Genomic DNA, 25320 nt, shown 5'->3' with positions numbered 1-25320 from the left:
GTTTGCTTTCATACATATTTTTACTGCTTGACAGTTAACGATTCAATATCGAGGCGGCGATATATATATATATATATATATATATATATATATATATATATATATATATATATATATATATATATATATATATATATACGAAAATAATTGCCAAAACTTAATTGACTGTTCGCCCAATCTCATTTGAGAGTTCATTCTTGGTTTTTAAGAAGTATTTTATGTACTAGGAGTTAATTGGTTTTGATAATTTCTCATTTTCTGACATTTTAAACATTTTAAATAGAGCTTGTAGGCAAGACATTGAGACACACATATAAACATTTTGAAATGTCTTAAATTTTACAGCTATGAATGTTTGTTGATTTATTTATGACACAAAGACTGATCAAGAAAGTGGTCCAGATCTTATTTCAAGTTCAGTTGACAAATCTGAAAGCATCTATTCAAGTAATTAGGTACCGGGAATGGAACTCACTAACTTACAATTCTGAAAAATATTAATTTGGCGCATCAAGTGAGTTAAAATTGAAAATAATAATAAATATTAAAACAAAATTCCTGAAAATGTTTAATTCATAACTTCCTACCAATTTAATACCAGTAGAACTTATTGATTCAATTATAATATTAATAATAATAATAAAACAGACTTTTGTTTAGCTACGTGTCAGTGATCGTGATTGTCATGGACAGTAAAACATAATTTGAAAGTGATATTAGATGCATTCGTTTATAATGGAAATAGCGTGTCTCCGAAAGCTGTATGTAAATTGCGAGTTTTGCGGAAATCCGACTTATTAGCTTTTCCTTCTGTAGACAACACCGAATTGGATACTTCTCTCGTTAGTTCGCGCAGTTTTTGCCTTATTTAGCTGTGAAGACTTAACACATCTATTGATCGGACTTTTAAACAATTTTCTCTTCAAAGGCGTAATGGCTGTATTTAATGTTCATATATAGATATTTGAACAACACTAGACAGAGATATGTTGCTTCCGTATTCAAGGATTCGTGCGTATGCTGTATGGCTATTTTCCTTGTGCTATTGGTTTATGAAAACTTTTCATATACGGTAGTTATTGATTCGAATCTAGCAACAATAGTGCTGTTGCTTTTTCTTCTTCTATTCTTTATAGTTAATTGAATAATACTAAATATTTATGTGTCTTTCAGTAATTGCATTTAGATCCTTCTATTAAATTTGAACCATAACTGTTTTACTTATTCATGAGAACAACCAATCAGGCTGAGCCTACAAAAGATAAAATAACATTTACCGTATTGAAGGATTGTAATAGAATAGGTAAATTCTGTAACAAAAACAACAGTACATTACACAATATAGATCATTGTTGGAACAAATTTTCTGCTTTCTTGGACAGCTCATGACACTTAACTCAATTATTTCCAAAATTTTATTTCTTATATGGAGTTTAGCTGCGTTTTTAACCTCGAGGCTATACGTGGACTTACAATTTAACCAAATAAGCTTTAAATGGGATTCTTCTACACGAAAAGCGTTTTATACCAGCTTGTGGTGTTGTGGGATGTACTAAGCCTTTGTGCCGTTATGTTTGTTTGGGTGTTATGTGTATTTTAAGCGAGTGAGTTTCCCTGTTTCCCAAAACTTTATCATAAGTGCAAACACTATTTTTGTGCACTTAACTCCAGATGAACGGTTAACAGGTTTATTGCATCTATTTTCCCCTAATACTTTTAAATAGATTATTATTATTATTATTATTGCTTACATATAACTAACTCGGGAACCAGCGTTCTTCACAGGAAAATTCATATTTCACACATATACTAGCAATTTAACGTCTAGTTCCATGCTAAGTTTTGTTCTGGTATGATGAGTTGCGTAGATTGCATACAATGTATACAGTATCCTTGATTTATTTTTTAAGTAGAAAAATCTAATTAAGAATGACAAAATAATTACGCGAGTTTCATCTATTTTAAATTTGAGTCGTGGTATTATCTAGTGACCTCCTATTGTTTCTGAATTATATATGCGGAACTTAAGAAAACATTTCTACGCTGTAGACTATAAAGTTTGAAACTCGTAATTTTTGTTTGCAAAAAATGGCTTGCTATTTGAAGACTCAAGTCTACAGCAGACCTGTTCGTCAGTTGTTTCACCACTTATTTATTAATACATTTTATGTAATACATTAATCTGTTATACAAGTTGAGTAAAAAAAATTGAATTGTTTTTTAAACCCATAAAAGAAACTTTGGTCTAAATGCCTAAGAAAAAAACTATTTTTTCTGTAGTAATCTCATGATTATAAAACCATTATCATTTAGGGAAACGCTAATATATGTCCTTTTTATCTTCTAATACAAGAAGTAGCATTCTACGAAAAATATTTAGCATGCAACAGTAGATGTATCTACCTGCTTAAAAATGTTTCGCGCGTATAAATGGTTATTATCTAATTTCCCCTAATATTCCGTAATTTAAAGTATATGTGTGGAATTTTTCTCATCAGAAATATGATCTGTGTGAAATATCAATATATCTTAACCAAAACCACACGAAATTTTCAAGCCTTGGGAAGCTAAAACCACAGAGCCATGTTGTAACCACAAGTTGCATTTGAAGTAAAATTAAAAACAAAGAGTGCATCTGGACGCGAATATAATAATAAAAATCTCAGACGACTGGTTTTTATATGATGCACTGTTAAGTTTTTTCCTATTACGGAACGTACAGTTGTTCGCTTTTAGCGGTAGGATTTTACAGAGAAACAATTGTAAAATATTAATAGTGATGTTCAATAAAACAACGAATTTCAAAACTAATAACATTTGTTTCGATAACTTTATTTTTATTTTCAGTTTTCATTTTTTTAGGTCGAAATATATTGGAATTTCTGAAACCTACTAACTAGCAAATAACACAGATAGCATCTACTATGTTCTTCCCCTGGTGTCTTCAATTTTCAATCAGGTATTCTATCCTTGCTGGCTCGAATGCCTCAGTACATTTAGTATGCACTTATTTCGAGCTGTTCATATCCACTGATCACTGTAGGTAATCAAGGGCGTACCCAGAAAAATTTATCGCGTTGTGTGATTTGACTTAAGAAAACTAATAAAGATTCAGAGACAGAAATGTCATTGTACGCAGTATAAATTTGATAATTTCATGGGGGAAGTTCTGTCCCATAGATACATCAATGGTAATCATTATCTTCATAACTAGGATTGGCGATCGTCATTAGTCACTACCATTGTCAAGTTCAGTTCTTACGGCAAATTAAGTTATCTTGTATTTCGGTCCTCCATATCCTCTTCCGTCTTTACGAACTATATTTAAAAGAAGCTATTTTGTTTAATAATACGCATCCATTGGATTCTTCTCTGATTCACTTAATTTGTTACGACCATATCATCTATTAAGTTCTTGAAAATAAAATTTCTTTTGAGTTTGAACCAGTTTCTTCTCTTCCCATTTCATTATCTGTAATATTGTTCCCTCCCTCCTGGTTGGCGATAAATATTATTAAATTGGTGCTTTCGTACAGGACGAATGACAGAAGATAAATGATTGTGATCGTGCCAGCCTGAAAGCAACCAGTGGAAAAACATTTATAGCAATACGTCACACATGGCTACAGCCACCGCCAACGTTGAATTATACTGACTCCGTAAATTTAATGTACTCCACAAAAAAAAAAACTAATTGATTGACTTTTTGTTTCTGCATTTGTCTTCTAACCCACTTATCGTAATGTAGTTAGGTAGAGCCACTGAGCCAATAGAGTAGGATAGGTTTGCAGTTTCTACAGTGTAACCTATGAGTGAAGAACTCAGATTTATGGAACTGCAGCGGTGAAATGGTTTAGGATTTATAAAAGATGGTAATACCATGCATGCAGAATCTTATTGTTTTTTACGGGTCATCCATTATTTATTATCAGTGTACTTACCACTATAGCTTCATTATTATTGTATATGTATGTAGGTAGTCTAAATTACTTTTAATAGAAAGGTGCAATAGTTTTTATTTAAAATTAGTTTCCGTTTCTCTTATCCCATTCTTATATCTGTGTAATCCTGACACTATACACATACTGCTGTAGTGCAAAGACTGAACAGTTAAAACAAATGAAAAAAAGTTGCTCCTTGTATATCAGAAGCAATCAGTTACTAAATTGTCCCATGAGTGACCAGAACAAGTTTTTGCAGACTTGCAGTCAGTGGAGAATCGCCTTCATCTAGGTTGTAGAAGTAAATAGATTGCGGTAACGGAATTACTAAGCCCTTACGGTGAATGTAAACATTGTTTACAAGGGATATGGTATACATTTTTGGAAGAACTAGTGTTCTTACTCGTAGAGGCAATATTCATGACATACTATTTTCTGTATTTGAATAACATAATATTTCTTTCTTCAGAAGTCATTATTTTAATGTTACGACTGAACGATCCTCAGTGAAATACTGCACTCAGGAAATTTACAACTTTTTATACGACCAAAGACAGAAACACTAGAAATCCATGAGGAAGCCACAGTCATAGTCTTGCGGTAATCTAGATAAAGCAACGACACTAGAAGAGAAAAAAATCTTTGAAATTTTGCTGCATATTTTATGAATCAATCTTCGTGGAAACGCTAAGGCGTCTCCTTTCCTCTCTTAATCTTCATCCCTCTCTTACGGATGAAATTTTAGTGGGACAGACGACAATATGAGAGCATCCGCATGCATGATATACTCTGCATCTGCGTACATTTTTCAGCACATTTATATCCAAATGTAAAATGGTTGAGATCTTTGAAGACTCCTAATACAAATACCGCATTTTTATTCGTGCGTATATATAATATCGTATGCGCAATGCGTGGAATGCGTTCTTTAACTCATTCGGTTGCAAGCAATCGGATTTTCGTTTTAAAAATATTAGGTAATACAAGCAATATTTGTGTTGGATCTTAGATTAAGATTATATGATTAAGATATACATTATATTAAGATATAGATTAAGATTATGGTTATTATTAAACATATTTTAGATGGCTCTAAATCTATCAATGAAAAATCCGTTTTGGTTATTCAATTTGTATTAAGACCAGGCGTTGAGCTAAGAGTTTTTGCACTTAAAAAATCAACGTAAATAAAGGAGAGCAGCCCTAATAAATCTACAAAGTATCAAATATACCAACGGATATCGCAACTAAGGTTTACCTCCTGGAAAAATTAGGCTGTCTCTAGCGGTAGTGAAGTGCAAGTGCGGTTTCCAGAAATCTGAAAGTAAACATCACGAGCCATGAGATCAGGTATTTGAGAGTTTCGTTTTGTTTTGTATATTTGGAGTTTAGCGACCCTTTTCAGTATGAAAACTGTATGGATTTCAAACATGAAATCCAAACCCCATATACTCCCACCAGCAGTGGAACCCAGGTCTTACGCACGAAAGAGGTTTGGAATGTTAGGAAGTGTGGTAGTCACGTTGTCTGGAAAGTTCAATTTAATCAATACCATGAAATTGTCTGGTAGTGCAACTTGTTTTGTCATCTTTGTGATACCATAAGTGAGGATATTTAGTACCATAAATAATGACAGAAATGTGAACAGTATTCCATGATAATCAAATTTGCAGTGTTTCCTTCTTCGCAAATAAATTAATCAAAATTTACGATTTTTCCGATTCCATGCCTAATAGTAACTCGCTTGTCGTAAATATGTTTTGGTAAAACTTTTTTTTTTTTTTTTTTAAAGTTGTTCTCTTAGTCAAATGCAAAACCTTGCTCTTGTAACAAACCAAGGGAAGTGGTCTTGAACATTCGAAGCAAAGTTAGTACTATGACTATCACTTTTAGAATATGCTTTCGTTCACCAATGTTAAGCAGCTGAGCGTAACTATCTGCGCAATGTGGTGTACAACATCAATTTATGTTATGACGAAAATAGTTGAATAATTTAAACTAAATTTAGTTCACTATTTGTGGGACTCCCTTCATAAACTGATAACTCATCATGATTTTTAATCGAAGTACACATGATTTACAACGAAGTGTATTACATGTGAAATTCCTTCCGAAGGTTTATTGTTCTTGTTGTTGAATCTGAATCTCTCGAAACTTTATAATTAAGTTTGTCGTATTACTAATCTCTTGGGAACTGAAAGTGCATATACTCACGTTGTATAATCAACTATTTGTTAGAACTAATATATATATATATATATATATATATATATATATATATATATATATAACGTTACTTTGTGTCTAGTTTTACATTGTTTGTTGAAGATAGCACGTTTTAGAATAGAAGTTTGAAACGTGAAATTCTAATGTTCTCTCTCTTTATATATATATATATGTATATATATATATATATATATATATATATATATATATATATATATATATATATATATATAATATTAACATTGGGCGGTTTTCTTGCTTAAGTTTAAAGGAATGTTAGTAGGCATACTGTGCGTGTGTGTTATTTTTTGAAGACATTATTGAAATAAAACTTAGCTGAATATGTGGATTGAGTTGCTACATAGTCAAGTACAACAATAACACTTCACTTCCATTGTTGTTATTATTATTACTAGAAACTGCGATTGTGAAATAATTAACGTTCTTGACTAGGAATGAAAAGTATTTATTTTTAAAAAGTCTTAAATCAAGTGTTAAAACATAAAGTTTATTAACTTTTAGTTAAAAGTCGAGATAACCTTAGTTATTGTTGTCAATCGAACTTTACAATTATGCTTTCTATAACAGTATTAACTGTGAATGGACTTTTATGTCCTTTTAATATTGTCCCCAATAGCTTTACATCTGTTTTTTTCTATTTCTCTTGTCTCCACAATGTATATCAAATAACTAGCACATATGTTTTAAGGAAATTATTAAATTAATTTTCGATCTTGAAATATACGAGACATTTGAAACAATTGATATTGAGTAATTATGAAATTGGGCAGTAAGTACATTTAAATTATCTGGATTCCGCATAATTATACATAGTTTATCTCATTCTGTTGTTTAATTGTTGAATTATTTATTTGCCTTCACATGAAACAAGGGTACCGTTTGACTCTTAATGCACTGAAATCTGCACAAAGTACTATGAACTAAAACGTATTTTCTAATAAATAACATTAATATAAATTACATAGCAATTAAAGCTCACACATCTTGAAATGTCTAGACACTAAACTACAAGTGAAAAATATAGCAATTGCTACAAAATTCAATGAAATATGGTTATTTAAGTTGACAACATGAACCGACTATGAGTTCGTATCTTTAAAAGCAATGCAAATACACGTTGTTTATCCTGACATTTGCATTCAATATCCCGCAGTTTGATGTTTCTAATGACCTTCAATTAAGACAAATATATTTCTCTCCCTAAATAAATAAAATGTCAAGCTTAACGTCCCACAAGTATGCACCAAGGCACGGTGATGACAATGAGTTAAATGGTGGAATGAAGAAAGCGAGAGAACTCCGTGAATAACCCTCGTACACGGTGTATGCCTATCACAAAATCTGCTTTGCACGATCTGGGATCGAACCAGGGACCTCGTGCACCTTTACCATTGAATCACGACATACCACCACTCCTGAATAAATTGTAAGAAAACATTTTAAGTCGAATATGTTCACATTACATCAGTAAAATTTAGCAGATTGTGTTCATTAGCTCTACCACATTTTAAAAATATATTATTAAAAAAAAAAACTGCAAAGATCAAAGAGAAGTACTAAAATTTAGCCATATGATATTAATTCTATAGTTATGATATAAAATATCATTTAATTGAGGTGATGTAGTCAAAATATTTCCCAGTGTCAAGAAATAAATTATGAAATCAAGTATGTCACACACTCAGACAACAAACTATTCAGTAATTAGCAGTAACAGAACTTAAACTGGAGGGACAGTGACTTAGTAGTGGAGCATTCATATTCGATAGGTCCCTAATTTGATCCCAAACCCAGGGCTGGATTAGCCCATCTGGAGGCCCGGGGCTAGAAAAAAAAATGGCCTCTGCTGACTTCACATAATACATTTCTGTGAAAGTACAGTAGGAAAGTTAAGGAAATATGTTTCATGATTGCATCTTAATGATTCTTTTTATATAGACAGTTAAGATTTTAATAAGAGTGGAGGCCTCTGTCCAACTGGAGGCCCGGGGCTATAGCTCCCCTAAGCCCCTTCCGTAAGCCAGCCCTGCCCAAACCACTTGAATTTGTGGTAACCAATCACGTTTCTTGACTTTTCTCGGAATTTTTCTGCTGCCGTCCATATTTTCATTGTAGAAATTCTTCCATCATTCACTTGGATTATGATCAGCTTCCTTCAACTTACAGGGCATAACCGTGGGACGATGTTAACGAAAGATTTCATTTTTTAAATATAGACTGTATAAACTTTCGTATTTAAAAAAAAATGTACAAAACGATACTATTATTTAGTTTTTGCAGCATTATGGAAGATTAAAAACAAAAGCATGTGAGAGATGGAGTAATGAGCCAAGATGCAGAAGACCGCAAAAATAACTTCAAAGCCTCAGTAAAGTGCAAAGTAAATTACCTTCGGCTTAGAATTCTCCCAAACTTATGAAATTTCTTTTTGTTTTGCTCATTTTGTTTAATTTCCTCTCTCCTCAGCATTCATCCTTCGAACGTAGGAAACACCTCTAGGAACGAGTTACTCCAGCACTTTGTGTTTACTCGTGCGCATCGCTGCAAACATGAAGGAGCGCATCATAAAGTCATTATACCGGAACATGCAAGACCAGAAGAAGGGTCAGTTACCGTCCGAGGTATTTTACTGCAGCAGGAGCACTTTGTTGTTGGTCGTTCATATTTTCAATGTGTGATGAACTACCGTTTCTTATAACTGGATTACATTCGGGTGCTTTGCCAAAAGTACTCTCCAGATTTTTTTGTGACGCGCCTAAAAATTAGCAAGAGAATGACGTAATAGTGAAGTTTTCGGTGTATATTGCCAATGTTCTTGTCCTTCATTCATCCCTCTGTGGAAAACATTTACACAAATATCCATTATGTTTTATGCGCATAAGTTCAGGACTAAAAAAATACTACTTCGACATGACGGCTATCTACAAATAGACTTGTTCCTACTACAAGCTTTTAAAAAGACTAGAGTAGATGATTATGAATGTTCTCTTCAGAGAACCTAGGGTTTTCCCTATAAAGTGCATTATTAAATATTCTGTACAGCCAATACCTGATATACAACTATTTCCGTTTATAATAATAATAATAATAATAATAATAATAATAATAATAATAATAATAATAATAATAATAATATACAGTGTTCAATCAGCTAGAAATGTACTAAATTCCAAAAAAATAGTCTTAAAATTGTGGCTTGTTTCGAATAAAATTTCAGATGAAAAATCTTTTTTTCTCTCTCTTGGCTGTAAAAGGGAAGAGCGTTTCTAAATATTTACAATATGGCTTGAATATAACAAATTAGAGAATAAAACCTACTAAAATTAAGCATAAGCACTACATTTATGTATGAATACGAACCACATTTAAAATTTCATTCTTTATTAGTTTTATAATTTGTATACATTTTCTTGAATTAACAGTTATAGTCATGAATCTTTTGTCATAACGTGAACGTTAGTGAAGTTAACCAATTTACGTAGTTCTAGTACTGTCGCGTTTAAGAACTACTTACTATAAACCTATGTGTTGAAGTGTCTTGTACATCCAGAAGCTCGATTTTGGTTTTCTCAACTGTTTGGTGTTATTGTTTAAAATGTCACGGGGGGGGGCGGTGGCTCAGTGGTAGAGCGTTCACCTCCGGTGCCAGGGGTCGCTGGTTCGATTCCAGCTCGCGCCGTGTGGACTTTGTGGTGGACAAACACCCTGCTCGTGGGTTTTCTCGCGGTTCTCCTGTTTCCTCCCACTCTCTTCATTCCACCATTACACTCATTTCTCATAATCGCCGTCTCCTTTAGCCTAACCGGCATAACCGTGGGACGTAAAACTCAAAGATTTCATTTCATTTTTTTTTTAAATGTCACGTTCCTAATAAAGGAGAAAAAGATTCTCTCATCCTGTATGTAGGACAAAAATACGTATTTGTATATGTACTTGTCTTGTCTGTTCCATGATAACTTTGATTTTTTTTTTTTTTTTTTTTAAGGAAACATGACGTGTGCTGTCTCTGAACCATCCTTATGATTAGTGTTCAAATTGATCAAGAATAAGATGAATTAATCCCTAATATTTTGTTACTTCCATATTTTTACTGTGGACGGCACCAAAATATGGGAAAGTTGCTATTATTGGACCGATTCCACGAATGCTTAAAAAAGTCCCAATAATAAGCTTGATGATTCAAAATGAATTGTAGGGTACACGTACAGGCTAGCGTATGATGAGATACAAGGACGAAACCAGTCCAACAAGGGAATACCGGAATTTTACCTAATAATAACGTGTTACCACATCCTTTCCATCTCTGGCCCGTCCCTAGTGACTGACACTTAGTGAATCAATAGCATGTAATGTCCATCTTTACCTCTCATCTTCATCTATTTGTCAACTATATTATAAAACAAAAAACATATCAGTCTGCGAGTAACGCTAATATGTAAACATGAAAATATTTAAGTGTAACTATTTGCATAAACATCTAGGTGAAAATATTTAGATATTCCTAATCCTTATTATAAACGCAAGACTCCTCAGTCAACCCAATTCTCAGTTGTTCAGTCAGGCTACTAGTTGTTGATAGCTGCGCCGCCTCCTACCTGACGCCATGAGATTTTACTAGCGTACAGACAATGCGCAGACAAACCGAAAGCTTGAGTTAAACAACTACTGTTTTCAATCACATAAATTCCTTTGAAAGTAATAGGAATCAACTTTAAAACGCACAGTTGGACAAGATAGTGTCTTTAATTGTAGAAATATTGTTAAAAAAAACTTTTGTAGCGTGTGAAGCCTTTTTTAAGTCTTCTAAATCTTAAGTTAAATCTAAAATTTTGGTTGTCTTCTCACAAGAGTCATTATTTTAACAAGGATTTCAAGTTAGAGATTAAAACTCAAATCTTAGGACCTATAATAGAATTTGGTTATAGATCCTATTGTGCTTTCTTGTTGGTCTATGTTCTATATATTAGTCGAATGAGTTTGAAAGGGAGTTAGTGTGTTGATGGATAGTACCGTTCAAAAGATAGTAATTGATAAAGCAATAATTTCCATTACTACCTTTATTCTTACACTTTGGCTCCTCAATTATGCTGTGAACGATACTAATTATCATTAAACTAAAACATGTGAGTTTCGTTTCATAGTGTAAAACTAGGGTAGACTTACAAGCTATGGGAACTCAATACTCAAACTTGCAGTAGTACATTTGTAATGACTTTTTGTAATAGATTAATAAGATCAAAGAAAGATCTTGTTCCTCGGACGTTGAATCCATATCAGAAAGCCGTTACCCGCTATGCCTTGCTGTTTCTGTTCTATGGTGATAAAGGTTGAAACTGGAAATCTTTAATTTGAACCCCTTCCGGTTTCAATGGATGGTTAAGAGAGAAAATATAACCTATTATTGGGAAACTGAATTGTTTGTAAAAAGCTGCATCTCGATATCTCTAACCGTTTTTGCTTCATCAAAATCGGTATCGAAACCGGAAGTAGTAGCAAGTTACAACCACTTCCGATTTTGTTGAGAGTAATTCGGGTTATGAAATGTTCTCTTGACACCTTGAATCGACTACATTGAATAGCTTATCACTACCTGTTACCATTTTTGTTCTATGACGGTAAATGCTAAAACCGGAAATTGTTAATTTGGATCACGTCCATTATGAATAGAGGATTAGCTGTAGAGGTAAAACCTATATTTGAGACGCTTAATCAGTTGCAAAAACCACATCTCGATATCTCTTACCGTTTGTGCTCTATGAAAGTCAGTACTGAAACCGGAAGTAGTTAAATTTAACAAATTCCAGTTTTGGTAGAGCATTCGGAACATTCATAGTACGTTGCCTTGAGATGCTCAATGGTTTGCAGAAAACAACTCGCTATCTGTTACCTTTTTTGTTCTATGATAAACTTTGAAACTGGAAATGACTTAATTTGAAACGCTTCTGTTTCGAATAGAGAGTTAACAGAGGAGATGGAACCTATCCTCGGAACGCTGAATCGATTGCAAAGAACTGCATCTCGGAATCTATTACAATCTTTGCTCCCTACCTGTCGACGTACGGACGGACGGACAAAGCCGTTCTCTAATGTCCATAGCAGCATAGTTTGGAAGTCTAATAAAATAATCAGATTACATGTACTAACATGTGTGTTTATTAATGTTGTTTTAAAGTCTGTACTGTGTAAATAATAAGTCAGAAAGAGAAAGCAATGAACAGCAGCCAGACAATTGATTTAAGGCTGAAGAAACTATCAGACTTACAGGATACTCCACAAACCCTGTGACAACTAGAACAATATGTAAAAGGAAGGAAAGATTGTTACTGCAGTTGTTTCTCTTTGTAGGACTGCGTTAATCAGATTTTGACCCAAGTCCAAAATAATTTCTATGATTTCCAGGGTTCACTGAATTCTGTAGTTGTAGCAAAGTGGTAGTGTTGAACGGGGTAAAAACTTTATATGACAAAAATTAGTGATTGTTGGTCGTGAGAGGTATTCGACACAAAAAGGCATTTACGGAAATAATATTCCATTCCAGTAAATACCAGTCGTGATGAAAGATAGTCGCCTTAAGCATGTGGTTGTTCAGAGAGGTTTCACTTCTTTTAATATAATCTAACAAGGCAGGGTACCCAGATGTAACACACCGATTGTGATAAGATTGAACAGACATAAAGAACATTGAAATAGAAGCGACACGTATTTTTTTCTATCGGCCAACAAACGCATTGAAAGGGTCAAATAGGGGCATAAAAATGGGTCAAAATGAGATTATGCGGAATATAGCGAGAACGAGAAGATATCGGAAAAGGTTAAATGTACGAAATACTACCCATAGTCGACGGAATTCAATGAGGTGGAACACACCCATGAGAAGAGAGCAGAACATCCGGAAATGGACCAATCACGTGTACAACATTGTCTCAATGTGTTACGGAAATGAGCGAGATCGGTGATAAGGAGCAGGAAGAAAGAAGGAACGAAAACAGAAAATACGTGTTTTTGCTTTGGGCGCATACATCACCCATATGCGAAAAAAAACGCAGATTTATCTCAATGCACGAAGATGTGATAACACACAGGAAGGATTTAAACGCCGTCTGTATGGGCAGCCAGGGAGACAGTACTGCGCAGTGGGTTGCATATATCGCGTAATGGGAACAAAAATTCATAGCACAGTAAAATGTAATAGCAGGTGGTCCACATACGTAAGATAAACAGCAACTTTAATATCATTACCACACGTGAGTATCAACATTATATCACTACAAAAATACACGTACAACATAACAGTAATAGTAACAATTTTGTTTTTGTGTTACTACTGCCTACACACATTTACGTTTCCAACATCCATCTTATCGTTGTTCTCATTCCGCGATATATGCAACCCACCGCTCAGTGCTGTCTCGTTGGCTGTCTATATGAGCGGCGTTTGCATCCTTCCTGTGTGTTCTCCCATCTTTGTGCATTGAGATAAATCTGCGTTTTTTTTTCGCATATGAGTGATGTATGCGCCCAAAGCAAAAACACGCATTTTCTGTTTCTTCTTTCTTCCTGCTCCTTATCACCCTTTTCTCTCATTTCCGTAACACATTGTGACAGTGTTGTACACGTGATTGGTGCATTTTCGGATGTTCTGCTCTCTTCTCATGGGTGCGTTTACCTCATTGAATTGCGTCGACTATGGGCAGTATTTCGTACATTTAACCTTTTCCGATATCTATTCTCGTTCTCGCTATATTCCACATAATCTCATTTTGACCCCCTTTTTATCCCCCTATTTGACCTTTTCAATGTGCTTGTTGGCCGATATAAAAAAAATACGTGTCGCTTCTTTTTCGATGTTCTTTGTCTGTGCAATCTTATCACAATCGGTGTGTTACACTTGGTACCCTGCCTTGTAAGTTGAAAATTCTGTTCAACAGTAGCATAGCGTTAAATGAAAATTCTTAACATTGCAGAAATCAGTCTACAAAAAATGGCAATCTAAAGATATACCACATTGACTTGATCCCTAGTCTTCCGTTGCAAGCGCTGCTATCGCTTGAAGGAATTCCACTCGCTGTCTCTAGCTCAGCAACAGCTGAACCCTTATTGGCTCAACGCGTGGGTGTATGAGAGTGTGAGCTTTAGTTTTCATTTTTGCCACGGCTCAAGACATTTTGGCAGCACAATAAATGGGAAATTCCACTTCTGAGCTAAATTCAGGTAGTTTTTGGCGAAACAGGTTCCGACCAAATATGAATTCCTGTTTTGCAGTAGATGACTAAGTGTACGACAATTGAGATGTGCGACAGTTGTACGACAATTAGTATCCTAAGGCATTCGGTGAAACAGGAAGTCACGGTTTATAGTGAAAGATGAAGGTGCAACTGAGCAGTCGTTAAACAGCCCGATGAAGGATGCGTAGCGTGCCTCATTGGCATATTATGATAAACGCAGTTTCAAATATGTCAATGATATGTATTGACCATACTAATTTATAGCCGCTAGTGATGCCTATAGGCAAATTAAATGTTAACATTGTATTACGACAAGTAAAAAAGTGAATCGGTACGAAACAAAACCAGTTTTGATTTCAAAATTCTTTGCTTCTAAATTTCAGTCAATTGATCAGATATAGTAGTATGCAGTATTCAGATCAAATATTGGAAAATTGAAGTCAATCAAGGTCTATTAAGGGCTCACAGACCGTTCTTAATCTGTAAAATCTTCTGATTGACTTGTTAATACTATCTATATATTTCTACCCCTTTATTTGAATTTAAATTACAAAGTACAAAGCAAAACTGATTCCGAATATCTTTGCTTTACTTTTTCCAGTACAACTCGCTTTCGTACTTACAGCTACGAAAAATCCAATACTCTATAAAAAAAATGACAGCTTGAGTACAATGGCGCACTTTTATCAGGCACTACCTTGAATACAGGATGAAAAACATAGCCCCTGGTAAAGGGTGGAGACCCGGCATTGATGCTATACAGCCTTACTGTTTCGTGATGTGTAATACAAAAGGTCGCAGAACACGTCTTGGGAAGTCTATTTGTTGTTAAGCCCACACTGTAATGTCACTTGAAAAAAGAGAAAATAAACAGAAAAATATATTTATTACATTGCCATCTTGCTTGGTCAAGCATGTTAGAGAAATGGGCTTGTTCACGAAGATTTGCTCAGGCGAGTTTTAATGGAGCATGAGTTTGGTGCTTGGGACGTAATTGTCAATAAATGTACGAATGACAACCTGTTTTTGAAGCTCTGACTTCGAGCAAGCACTGAACTGAGAAAAAGTGGATTATATAGAATCTTGTAGAGTCGTCTGCTGGACGCAGCTTTTCACGAGAACACAGACAACCATTACTAATGTGTAAAATATTGGATTTTCGGCAAACAGTGGTTAGAAATCAAAGACAGTGGAAAAACGTAAATTGATTCAGACATTGCCTTCTTGAAAAAAAATATAGACCATTAAAAGAAAATTAATCTACTCATTGTTTTACAGAAATTACTTTTTTCATTCATTTATATATATATATATATATATATATATATATATATATATATATATATATATATATATATATATATATATATATATATATAATATATGTGTGTGTGTGTTAAACAGTATCTGTTGACGCCAGAGTGGAGGCAAGAGAGCGAGTGATCCACGCAGGTCTTATTGTGATGTAGGTTATATAAAACTATACTAAAAACTATACTGATTTCGCCATATGAGTATGTGTTTTCAAGAATTATTGAATGTTATCGTTTATACCGGATTAAGAAATACTGTAAAGTTCTAATGAAACCTTTGGGATGCAATAAAAGGGATTTACTTATTTTGACTAGCAGTATTTACTCCATCCTTGTTCATGGAGGCCGCGGTGGCTCAGTGGTAGAGCGTTCACCTCTGGTGCTCGGGGTCCCGGGTTCGATCCCAGCCCCCGCCAAGTGAACTTTGTGGTGGACAAACACCGTGTGCGTGGGTTTTCTCGGGGTTCTTCCGTTTCCTCCCACTTTCTTCATTCCATCATTTCATTCATTACTCATCATCACCGTCTCCTTTAGCCTAACCGGCATAACCGTGGGACGTAAAACTCAAAGATTTCATTTCATTTTCACTTTTTTCAATAATTTGCATCGTCAAAATATTTCCTAGAAATTAAGTTGTTTCAACCTTACGGAAATGTTACAATGACATGTATGATGACATAATACTATTTGATATAGGTTATCTTGTGGAAGACTGTGTTGATGTAACTAATCTTGTAGTGTAAAGTTGAAGACCGCAGACTTGTTTTTCAGGAATTGAGTAAGAGGATGTGAACTTCCTTTCTGTCGACGGTTAAAGAAATCTTGGACGACATAGTATCTATTTCTTTGTTAAAAAAAAAGAACGTATCCGCTAATTCGGCTCTCAAAGGAAGGTCTTTTAAGATAAAATGAAAAATAATTCGATGCAAAATGAACTAAATTACAGCAATACACAGCAAAAAATCATGTTGTTAAAATGATTCCATTTGTCTACCACTACTAAGGTGCTATTTCCACACCAACACCACCTTTCTAGTGTATCATATATTAGTTGTTACTTTTGCTATATGCAAAGGTTCACGCAGGATATTCCAAGAAACAAACAATGTATATTATTTCCTGATGGTGTTAACGTATGTCAGAAAATTCATAAGCATACAAAACAATTTTTAAGTAGTATAGGAAATACCATACGTTTTACGTTCATTAAAATAAATGTCAAACATATTGCGTAAATCTTTGCATTAGGGATGGTATCGAGACGAGACGAGACGAGACTTTGTACAGTCTCGGTCTCGTCTCGGTTGATAAGTAGCGGTCTCGGTCTCGATCTCGTCTCGAGTCAAAAATCGCCGTCTCGGTCTCGTCTCGGTCAACAGATGCTTGTCTCGATCTCGGTCTCGGTCTCGAAGGCCAAGTCTCGGTCTCGTCTCGAAAGTCTCGAAATGAATAGTGTGAATTTAAAATTATGAAGGAATTATTATCGTACAGTCTGTCGTTTTCGCTTCTTATTTTTTGCCTTCATTCTTGACTTAGAATTGTGGTATGATGGACCTCTTCGTAGCTAATTTGCTAGCGCTAATGCTTTCCATGCGTGTGCTCCAGGTTCAATCATCAGTGGGTAAAACATACTTGGGATAAAACCCTAAAGTAACCCATATTTCACTTTCAGTAATAGACTTTGTCTCATATAGCCTTACAAGGCAACATCTTATTTTGATAGTAGCGTTGCCAAATCAAACAATGTGCAATCGATAGAGGAATGAAGAAAAGTAAGAAATCCAAAGTTTTACGGGCCGACACCCAAAAAATACAGGATATACAGAGGAAAGAAGAATCTAGAATCATGTGAAGATAGCAATGCAAAATATACACTGACACAGAAAGAACTTCAAAATGATTAAAACAATCAAAATGACATTTACACAACAGTATAATAAACAAATATTGTACCCACAGACATGCCCAATAACATCATATGTAATGCAGTGTTGCCAACCGAGCACAAAATGAAGTTTTGTTAAAATGGCACGGAACACAAATTATAACATGTAGAAAATATAATTGTGAGTAGAACGATACCAGTGAAGTCATGATGTACAGTGTTGCCAACATTTGAAGATAGGCCTATATGAATTCCTATATGAATATCGGATGTAGAAGAGAACATACGGTACACGATTCTAACTAATTAAAACCAAAATATGAGACCATAAACAATAATATAATCGCTGAAGCACGAAAATAAGGGACGAAGCACAGTGTCGAAGCAGGTTTGCCCAAGTGGAAAATCAGAATAGTATCAAACACAACACACACAACTGAAATGATACATGCTCTTGGATTGACAATTGATTAGCAGGCTCACGTTTTTGATGCACGTAATATTGTATCACCTCACATATTATTGGTAGTCAATTTTTCAGTGTTGCTGTTGATGAAGCGCTCCGCAGTGTGTTGGTAATGTATGTACTCTTCTACATCCGAAATTCATATAGGCCTATCTTCAATGTTGACATCACGGTAAATCATGAATTCACAGGTATGGTTCTAATCATAATTATATTTTCTACATGCTGTAATTTGTGTTCCGAGCCATTTAACAAAACTTCATTTTGTGCTCAGTTGGGAACACTACATCGCATATGTCATGAAGCATGTCTGTGGGTACAATGTTTGCTTACTATACTGTCGTGTAAAGTCATTTTGATTACTTTAATCATTTTGAAGTTCTTTCTGTGTCAGTGTATCTTCTGCATTGCTATCTTCACATGATTCCAGATTCTTCTTTCCTTTATATCTCCTGTGTTTTTGGGTGTCGGCCCGTAAAACTTTGGATTTCTCACTTTTCTTCACTCCTCTATCGATTGTGCATTGTTTCATTGGGCAATGCTACTATCAATATGTTCCCTTGTCAGTACTGCCTATACAATTAAAATCTGTTAAATGAACGCCAGTACTATACAGTACTTTTTTTCCTTCCTTTGAAACAGAGTTGTTCAATACCCCCTAACAGATAACGCAACACATAGCAACACGAATGTATTTAATCATACCGAAATTGAAATTTTACAATTTCTCAGTTATTATTTAATACATTTTGCTTTAACTGTCATTTTAAAAACAGAATGCAACGTTCATTATCTTAAGATATAGAGTAAATTATTACTACAATATATTTTGTTTCAAATTGATCAAATGCTTTATTACCGTTTCACATCTCAGTGTTTAATTGACACTTTAAAACAGGCATTTCCTTAACCTTGTGGTGGAAGCTACGACACTCATATTTGCTGTCTGTGGTCACGGGTTGGATCACCAAACAAGTTAGATTCAAAGTCCGATGTTTCGTATAATTCGCGTCTCGCTTTCAGTACATGCTGTTTTTTAATACAAGTCCATAATGTCGTAATGTATTACATAAGCATATATCCAGTGCCGTAACATAGATTAAGCTTATTCCTCAGCTCTCAGCGGTGCATGTGATCTTTATTCGAGAAAACTAATCATGCGTTTATTACGTTGAAATTTTATATTGATTGAAAATTACTTGCGAAACATGAACATACATATTATATAAGTATATAGATAATTCGAGCTATATGTATATATTTTCTTTGTTCCGGCAAAACAATTGATTCTTAACTTTCTACTTTTCTTTTGTATTAATTTTCGTAGTTTTGCTGCAATTTGAAGGATCAAAAATATTTTTCTTTTCGCTGTACGAATTTCGTTAGATTTTGGATATATATGGACTTTAGAGGTAGACTATGCTAAGTCACTTTTTGGTCGAAATTGAGTTAACAATACTTTTTTAAATAGACTATGTTTCTTTCCAGTGGTGTAATAATGTAAGTCTAAAAGCAGCCTATTACTTTGTAACTACTTAGTATAGTTTGAAAACAGTACTATAGGTCTTACTTAAGGAACCGGAATTTCTGTAAAATTACGAAATTGTGACTTGGTTTTGTTTACCTCTGAGGTCCAGATATAATAAAATCATAGCCATAATCATAATCAACCATTATCAATCCACTGCTGGATGAAGGTCTTTCCAAGTCCTCTCCAAAACAATCTATCTTGAGCAATTTTTTCCAGGTCACTCCCCAGTTGTTCTTGATTTCGTCAAACCTTCTTGTATAAGGACGTTACATTTGGTGTACAAATAGTTCAAATCCGCTATTTTTGGAGTACAAACACGCTAGTTTTTGATCTTCGAATCTGACAACACTGACTCAATGATTTAAATTAACACAATGTGAGAACCTCCATTTGGTCTAGCGGCTAGCACGCTTGACTTCGTTTCGCGTGGTTCCGAATTCAATTTTCGGTGGGGATACAGTTGAACGACCGAAGTGGCTCTTATTCCATTATAATCATTAGCTCCACGTCTCCTTTAGACGCCCTAACATAATCGTGGGACGTTAAACTAAAACAAATCAAACCAAGAATCAACACAATGTGTATTACTAACTGTAAGCCCTTGAATAATTTGTATATAGCTGTATGGTATGGATAGAGTTTGAGGTGGTCGGTGGTCAAACTAAAACAAGTGTACACCCAAAATGTAACTAGGGTGTAACTGGAACTTTTAATTAAGCATGGTTTTCTGTACATCAGGCCTAAGGCTTAAGAGAACAACTAGCGTTACTGAAAAGTTATCAGTTACATTTAATTTCAGTTACAATTTGCATGTACATGTATTGCTGGAACCAAATTGACATTATCATTATAAAGACTCTGAAAAACATCGTCTTTTCAAAACATTCTTGCACCATAAAACAAATTACGAGTAATTTTAAAATATTTTGCAGTTTAGCTACGTTATTTGCACTATATTTAGAATAATATTCAGCATTTCTTTAGGATAGCAACACTGCTTAAAATAATGGAACTGCTATTTGTTGTAACTAAAAACTATTGTTGTAACGTTATCGAAGCAAACTAAAGCAACAATCATTATAAAAATTTAACACAAATACGTTATTTTAAGCAGTATAATAGTCACTACTCATTTATTTGGTATCTCTGAAACGGTATTGTTGTAAATGACATTATGATTACTTAAGTCTTTTGGAAGCATCTACGTGATGAGACGTGATATGTCAGCACGTTTTCGAAGTAAAGTATTTAGCAAAAGTTAATTTTTTCATTTCTTGTAACTTTGTTTCTTCGAAATGCATTATGCCATGATCCTAGTATTTGGCGCTAAGATACAAATAATGAGCATTGCACCATGCCATTTAAGTTATTAGAGATCTCCAAAATATTGATGTTAGTTATACTGTATTGTCCTTTGTTATACTGAATAATGTATGTGGTATTGTGGTATTTTAATCTAAATTAGAAATAGGTAATACTTTACATAGTGCAATTTGAGAAAATACAACTTTATTTTGCGTTAGCAACACTGCTTGTTTATTTAGTGGTATTGCAGGGTATCTAGAAGAATTTTCCCTTCAATATTTCACACAACATGGTACAAAATTTCAGCATTTTAAATATACATATATAGGCGTGGATCCAAGGGGCTATATCCCCCCTCAACGCTCAGGTATACACTGAATAAAATGAGCTTCAATGCTGCTTTACACTGGATAAAGAGGTAAAGTATGGTTTAGCCCCTCCCTTGATCATATCCTGGATCGAGAGAGAGGGGATATTATATACAACAGCAGTGGATTTTGTCTGGGGAGAATCTTAAGGAACGTGTAAGAAACATTTGTGTTGTACGTGCAATGCGAAAAAATGATCATAAATTTATTTCGGAAGGGCCTTGAGCCCGATACATACCCCCGAAATACGCCACTATACATCAGTCAACCGTTCCCATAATAACTCACACAGCAACGAAACAAATTTTGAGTAAAGGCAAAATAACAATCAATATTCGAGACGAGACCGAGACTTTCGAGACTGACCAAGGTCTCGTCTCGATTTATAGAGGTCTGTCTCGGTCTCGGTCTCGTCTCGGTATGTAGAAGTCCGTCTCGGTCTCGTCTCGGTATATAAAAGTCCGTCTCGGTCTCGTCTCGATAATTCTAGACGAGACCGAGACTAGTCTCGGTCTCGGTACCATCCCTACTTTGCATATACCAAAAATTACAACTAATGCACAGTCTCAGTGTCAGTTATTAGATATTTATGATACCCTAGGAGGGCGATGGTGTTGAAAAAACACCTTAACAGCGGTAGACAAATAGTAATTTTAACTTCATTCTTTTGCAATGTAGGCCTAGTTCAGTTGAGAGCTATAGTCCCTCTTTGACATAGTTTAGTGTTCTTGAGTTCATGTAGGGCTCTTTTTGTTACACGTGGTACTTCATTGTTTGTCAGACCTATCTTCTTTCTTTTCTTTATTATTTGCATTTGAACAAACAAGCAACACCAGGGGAATGACACGTGACTATAGGCTATAACATATCTGGACTACGTATGTCCCTAGGGAATTTAGTAGTAGTAATAATAATAATACGTAGAACGAATGGGGTATACCAATTCTTGTGATTTTTGGAAGTCTCGAGTTCCAATTCTGGGTTTTCTGTTCTTTTCCGCATATGCTGGAATTGCACCTTAAATATACAAACCTTTTTTTTTTTTTTCAGACTTCATTTCTAGTACTAATGTTTGTAGTGTAAAATGGTTTTAGAGCAGAATCTGGAATATAGAGTAAATAATAATAATAATAATAATAATAATAATAATAATAATAATAATAATAATAACCTCTTGTAGGTTTCCACATATTTTCAGTTGCTTTAGTTTTAGTAGAGCATACATAGGAATACTGTTTCATTGACATTCATTTGTAGTTGACATACTGCAGAAATAACCCCTTCAATAGTATGTTCTAAGACTCTACATTTTATGGAAGGGCATCCATATTTGATACGATGAACAAAGCGGGCTATTCTTAAGATAGTTTGTAGAACTCTGTTGCTGGAATACCAACTGGACATTGACCTCCAAAATGTTTCTCAAAGAAGTTCCACTGGAAGAACGCTTGAGTAACAGTTGCACAACTAGCTTTTGAATATCTTTTAGGTACCTGCCGCTTATGTATATCTTCGGGTAGAAATTTGTTTACAGGTGCAGAAGCATCGTTCTTTTCATTAGTAAAGTCGCTGGTTCATGTTCTGGGGAAGATATGCGTCAATGACCTGCGGTTTCATTCACTGGACACGGATTCAATCTTGACAGACCATTAGTTTTCATTTCACGCTAGGAAGTACTATTTGCCTTTCTTGCGTTAATAAATATAAAACTACAAGTTGCTCGAAAAGAACAGGTTTTAAAGTTCTATTTGGTACTATAATCAATTTTCACCTTGTAACTGGCATCTCATTGGGGCAAATGTTCCATGTTCCAAAGGCAAGATTGGCGGAAAATATTTCACAAGTGACTATATGAGAGGGAATTATCTACAGAAATTGCACAATGTTTGCCAAATTAAGATAGATTTTTCCCTACTTCAGTTGTATATCTTTTTCATGTGCAAATAATTTATTAATGTCGTATGCAACACAATCAACAATTTATTTATTTTTTATTTTTTTTTTAAAAAAAGATGTGTTGAAATATTGTATTGTATTCGCAATTAACGAAATGCTTTCAAATTTGATAATCGTCAGTGTTGATTACATAACAAAGTGGATAATACTATTGTGCTCAAGTGTTGCATGTCCTCACCTCTGGAACGAGAGATCTAAAAAAACGGTAAATTAAATTAAATATTCCTACGATTAGGCCCTTTAGGCTAGAGGACGAGGATGATTAACCAAAGGGAGTGATTATACAGGAATTGGATAAATCAGAATGTGTAAAGACCTCTCAGAAAACACACTGTCATCTACCACGCAAATGGCCGCGAATTGAGCAAGGGACCACATGCACTAGAAGTGAGCACTCCACCCTGAGCCACAAAGGCTCTACGCGGGAGGTGAGAGTTGGATTCCTATGAGAAGAATTGAGCCGGATAAATCTCGTGTTATGAAGCTCCTTGCTGGAAAGGGACGTTAATAAGATAAAAATACCAAGCACTTATGTTCATATTTTTCATAACGGGGAAACTGTTTCTACTAATTTGATATGACATAACTGTATGTTTTACCTACTGTTCACTTTGCTCAAAAACTTAATGTCGTATCTCTAATGTTAGAAGCAAGCCACAGTGTAAATAGATTGCATTGGAATAATGCTAACACTCTCGCTTTGTTTAGTATGTTCAGAAGGTAAATAATAATAATTGTTGATCAAATACAATGTACTCTGAAAATTGTTATTAATTACTTAAAAATGAAAGTACAGAGAATTATAATTTTAACTAACTGGATTTGCTGTTCATGTGAGTCATCATTTCATTTAGATTTTGTTCAACCACTGGCTGGAACAAGTTCTAGATTCTCCCTATGATATTCTTTTTCTTCAGATACGAATGCGAATTATGATTCATTTAGAGAATATATCTGAGATTGCCTAATTTAAAGATGAGTGAAAACTAAAAATGAAGTAAAAGTGGAATAATAAAAAAAAGCTTGTACTAGGTCTTTACGGGACACAAACTCGTGTTGCCTGGTTAAAAGCATGGTGGTTAACCAATGCGGATAGTAATTGCCTTTTCGCATTCACACAAACGTTTCTATAACTTTTCCGATTTTTTTAAAAAAATGAATCAAGTATTGGGTTCAACGAAAGTATTTGTTTTGAGCCATAAAAATGCAGCGGTTAACCACATATTTTGTAATGGTAAGAAAGTAATCGTTCCACATTAAAATTACAAGTGCAGAATTAAAACCGTACTTTTTGAAACCACGTTGTTAGTAAAAGCTATATTGTTGAAATGAGCTGCTTGTGGAATGATTATTGATGTTCTTGAATTTAAATAAATACAGAACAAGAAGCTGAGACTAACGAGAAGAGAAGGAAATGATGAGTTGAAAATTGTGAGAGAGTTGAGTGAACTATACCCGAAATAATGCAATTGGAGACCTCGCACACTTTTTGATACTGAAGTAGTGTAAACAGCTATAAACGTAAATAAATGAGGAAGGGTAACATAGATTATTATGAGATTGATTTCGCCATATGAGTATGTGTTTTCAAGAATTATTGAATGTTATCGTTTATACCGGATTAAGAAATACTGTAAAGTTCTAATGAAACCTTTGGGATGTAATAAAAGGGATTTACTTATTTTGACTAGCAGTATTTACTCCATCCTTGTTCATGGGGGCCGCGGTGGCTCAGTGGTAGAGCGTTCACCTCTGGTGCCTGGGGTCCCGGGTTGGATCCCAGCCCCGGCCAAGTGAACTTTGTGGTGGACAAACACCGTGTGCGTGGGTTTCCTCGGGTTCTCCCGTTTCCTCCCACTTTCTTCATTCCACCATTTCATTCATTACTCATCATCACCGTCTCCTTTAGCCTAACCGGCATAACCGCGGGACGTAAAACTCAAAGATTTCATTTCATTTCATTTTTACCATCCTTGTTCACAACGTAAAAAATGCAATGTAAATTTTAATTTTTCTTAACACAACACAAAATCCTACAAGCCTTATTTTATATTCAGTCTCTATGGACAAATACTTAAATATT

General features: G+C 34.6%; 1 protein-coding gene and 1 non-coding gene across 3 annotated transcripts in view; both read left to right on the top strand.

The window, feature by feature from the left end:
* Window positions 1-25320, top strand: part of cher (filamin A protein cher) — a 627873-nt gene that overhangs the window by 102459 nt on the left and 500094 nt on the right. The gene's annotated exons all lie outside the window — the stretch shown is intronic.
* Window positions 9796-9867, top strand: TRNAR-CCG (transfer RNA arginine (anticodon CCG)). Its single transcript has one exon. It is a non-coding gene; the product is annotated as a tRNA-Arg (tRNA).

Source organism: Thermobia domestica, chromosome 6, assembly GCF_964235325.1.
Source record: "Thermobia domestica chromosome 6, izTheDome1.hap1.1, whole genome shotgun sequence".
In the NCBI taxonomy this organism is placed as follows: Eukaryota; Metazoa; Arthropoda; class Insecta; order Zygentoma; family Lepismatidae; genus Thermobia; species Thermobia domestica.
Note: the sequence above shows the minus strand (reverse complement) of the source record. Positions and strands in the feature narration are given on the sequence as shown.